The sequence below is a fragment of the Salvelinus sp. IW2-2015 genome, linkage group LG22 (genome assembly GCF_002910315.2).
Source record: "Salvelinus sp. IW2-2015 linkage group LG22, ASM291031v2, whole genome shotgun sequence".
Taxonomy (NCBI): domain Eukaryota; kingdom Metazoa; phylum Chordata; class Actinopteri; order Salmoniformes; family Salmonidae; genus Salvelinus; species Salvelinus sp. IW2-2015.
In genome coordinates, this window is record NC_036862.1 from 25,247,379 (window position 1) to 25,251,242 (window position 3,864).

General features: G+C 51.8%; 1 pseudogene; it reads right to left on the reverse strand.

The window, feature by feature from the left end:
• Window positions 1-1,176: 1,176 nt before the first annotated feature.
• On the reverse strand, window positions 1,177-3,488 carry LOC139022740 (hypermethylated in cancer 1 protein-like; annotated as a pseudogene).
• Window positions 3,489-3,864: the final 376 nt, after the last annotated feature.

The following is a 3,864-nucleotide window of genomic DNA, read 5'->3' on the forward strand; positions in this document are numbered from 1 at the left end:
GGTTAGTACTATTTATCTGCAGTATGGGACAATTGTCAGTCCTGATTCTTCATCTGTGTTAGAGGGAATTGCTGCTATTGATAGTGACTGATTGGTGGTAATTGACTCTAGCCTCTCGGCACTGACTTGGATGGCCTCTCTGTGCTCTCCTCTGGTGAGTTGTACAGCTGCACCCACCATTGTAAATATTACACAATGTCACAGGCAACACCCATGCTTAGTCTACACTCCACACCACTGGATGTTGAAGCCATGGAGAAGGATTGGCGTGTCATCAGTTGGGTATGCACCATGATGCGTCCCAGTTGTGAGATCACAGGGTTGTGCTCCTCGCTACTTTTCAATAACAGTTTGAAGGCACTGGGATGCAAGTCAAAAGAGAGGTTATGGGTTCAAAGGGTTATGGCACTGGGTTTTAGAGTCAGTAAGCTACTATTATTTAATATGAGTCTCTCTGTACACAACATCATGAAGTACGTAACAACGGTGGAAAAACAGAGCATAGATCACTTGACTTAAATGGCGGAGCGAATGCTGTTTTCCGTTATTCACTCCCTCATGACTAGAAAAGCTAGAGCATGGGGTAAAACTGAATAGGAAGATACAGAGGAAATCCAGTACCCCAAAAACTAAACTAAGTGTTCCAATCACTTGCAAATCCCAAAGGTTTGGCTTTTTCTTTTGTGTCCTTTCAGTTCTGAACAGGAGCCCTGAATCATGTCCATATGTGCTTTTTTCCATTTTATATACATTTATAACAGTAATAGTACATTTAGTACACAGGTTTAGGGTCTGATTGCAACACTTTCTTGCAACAGTTTCTTTGGTTTTTCATTACGCACAAAAAAATAAATAAAAACAATTGCTTTTTGGTTCTCAATTTGTTTTTGGCTCGGTGGTTTAATAAAAAAAAAAAACTTGTTTACGTATAGATACTACACTGTTTTGAGTGGGTATTCCTTGGTCAAAATATAATAGAAATAGCACAGTTCTTCTAGGAAGGTCTTTGAAATGCATATAATGCAAACTTTGTAAAGAAAGGGCACTTATAGGAGTTACACATGGTGTGTGTGCAATTCTTTAGGCAGGTAATTGGCCTTAGTCTGCGGTACAGATACTGATGGAGTTGGGTGAATGACGTTAGAAATACTGTAAGTAAGTTGTGTGCCCCACAGGACTGTGGTGGTTGCCAAGGCCATCTTAGCTGGGGGAGTAGCGGTCAATGATACGGGAGTGGGAGTCAGAGAGGGACCCTGGGGAGGCGGGCAGGACCTGGACCCCAGACATCCATCTTGTTCATGGTGGTTGAGGCGCAGGTGTTTCTGCTGCCAGTTTTGGACAGCGGGAAAACAGGCTCTCCATGGCATGCTCTGCCAGCAGCGTCTGAGGCCTTGCTCCTGCTTCAGCCCCGTGCCTCTGCTGCGTATTTACTCAGGGGGTAGATCCCTCCGCAAGTCTAAGCTTTTAGCTTGCCCGTCGGCCGTCAGAGCCCCCTCCGGCCCCCCACTGCTGTGCATCTTCATGTGGCTGATGAGGTTGCGCTGCTGGGCGAACTTGCCCCCGCACACCTGACACTCATAGGGCTTCTCCCCGGAGTGGATGCGCATGGTGCTCTGTTGAGGCGGTACTGGGGGGGGGGGGGGGGGCCCCCGGGGGGGGGTTTTTTTTTTTGGGGAAAACACAAAGAAAAAAAATTCGGCCGCGGGGGGGCCAACAAGACAAAAAAAATGGCCGAGTGGTCACAGGCAAAGGGCTTGATCCCAAGGTGGCTGCGCCATGTGGCGGGTCATTGGTGCCGCGCTGGTGAACTTCTTGCCAGAGCTGCAGGGGTAGGGCCTTTCAGCCAGTGGGTCTTCTCGTGCGGCGCAGCGTGCCGGGTCCTTGTAGGACTTCTCTACAGGAGTTACAGCGATAGGGTCTGATGATCTCCCCCGGACCCCAGGCGTCAGGCTCTGGTGGACTTTCCCCTCCAGGTAGGACAGGCTGCCCGTTACGTTGCTGTTGCTGCTGTTGTTTTTTGGGGTTGCTGTTGCTGCTACCCATCTCCCCTTCAGAGTACAGCTTCCTCCTCTGTGTGGGTTCTCCACGTGGGCGTGAGCTGCTCGAGCTGGGGAAGCCATTGTCACCAGGGGATGCACCGACAGGTTGTCCCAAAAGCTCTCAAGGCTCGTAGGGTAGGTGGGAACCTCCCCATGGGCCCTGTGGGTGATTGGTCGACCCTCACTCACTGCCTGTCTCCTCACTGCCTAGCCACTCTTCTCATCCTCCCCATCAGCCAGCCACCCCTACGGTAGCGATCATCGCTCTCCTCCCTGCCTTATGATGGTGGTTGTGGATGCTGGTGGTCTTGGTCTCCGTTTCACCCCTTCCTCCTCATCCCTCGTCATCCTCTTCATCCTCAGCTGTGTATGACAGTGGTTCTGCTTCCCCGCGGGTAGATTTGCCACCTCCCTGCTTGGGCTCTCCAGCCTCGGTGGGGGTTGTCGGGCTGGTGGGCAGGGGTAGTGGTCTGGACCTTGGAGCTGGAGCGGTGGAGGTGGGGCAGGTTTTGGGGCCGAGGGCTGGTTCGGTGGGGTAGGGGAGTGGGAGAAGACCAGCTGATCAAGCCGTTTCATTCTTTTCTGTGGGGTAGCCCCCAGCATGGGGCTAGTGCGGCCGCTCAGCCCCCCCTCCCGATCCTCATCGTTGGTGGGGCAGGGCATGAGCCAGGTGGGGGTGGGAGGGCGTGTTCTGGGACTGGGAGTTGGGACTCTTCCTTGGAGAGGTTCCAGGCCATAGATGGGGGAGCGTTCCTGCAGAGTGAGCTGGACGCAGGCTGGGCTGGGCAGGCAGGGCTGAGGTGTGGAGGGGAACCTACCTGGGGCCCTGTGAAGAGTGTGGGGGCATACAGTCCCCTGCATGGGTGGCAATGGGGTGCAGCGGCAGCCTCCTCTAGTGCGTGGGGCACGTGGCGTGTGGGTGTTCCCAACTCCCCTGGGGTAGCAGGACTGAATAAACAGGGGGTGGACCACCCGATACCTGCCCCTCCCCCTAAACCCAAACTATTGGGGACCTCTTCCCATAGCGCAGAAAGGCAGGGAGTGGGCGGGAGAGGGTACTTCCCATTCTCCTCATCTTCTTCTTACCCAGTCCACTAAGTCCAGTAGCTGCAGATAGCTTAGCTGCAGCAGCACGGCCCCCAGGTTGGGCTCGTCGGGGAGCTGCGGTCTCCTTGCGGTCAGGCGGCCCGTGTAGATGTAGTCTTCCGAAATGACCCGGAACAACCCCGGACTCACCATCTCGTGTGCTAGGTTGATGAGGTTGTTCATGCGACGACCCAGGGACTTCAGGTAGAGGCTCGGCGCCCAGAATGTTCTTGTGGGCTCGGAACAACGCGTTCTGCACACGATGATGACCATCACACAGGGCCCTTGGTGCGCTTGGGTGTTGATTGGGCAGGAAGGAGGTGTCCTAGCATGACTTGGGGCTCCATGGAGCATGGGAGGCATCGTCGTCAGACGCCACCTAAAACAGCCCCGATATCTGTAACCGTGCAATGCAGTGCCAGTAGTATCCAGTCCACAATCAGTCATATCTACTATACATATATATTAATTTTTTCTAATCATGCTTGCCATGACATTGTGGTACATTCTCTAATTAGTTTTTGTCTTCTTTTTCTCTATTTAGGTGAGACATTTTAAAACAAATGTTATTTTTCATACAATAAAATGGTAATTCTCATTACTGACAAGAGTCTGATTTGCCATCTGTAATATAAAATGATTCCAAGTGAACTAAAACTCTACTACTGCACAGAACATCGTCAATCTTCAATTTGAATATAGGGCATTCAATTCAGGAAGTAAACGTAAAATAACAATG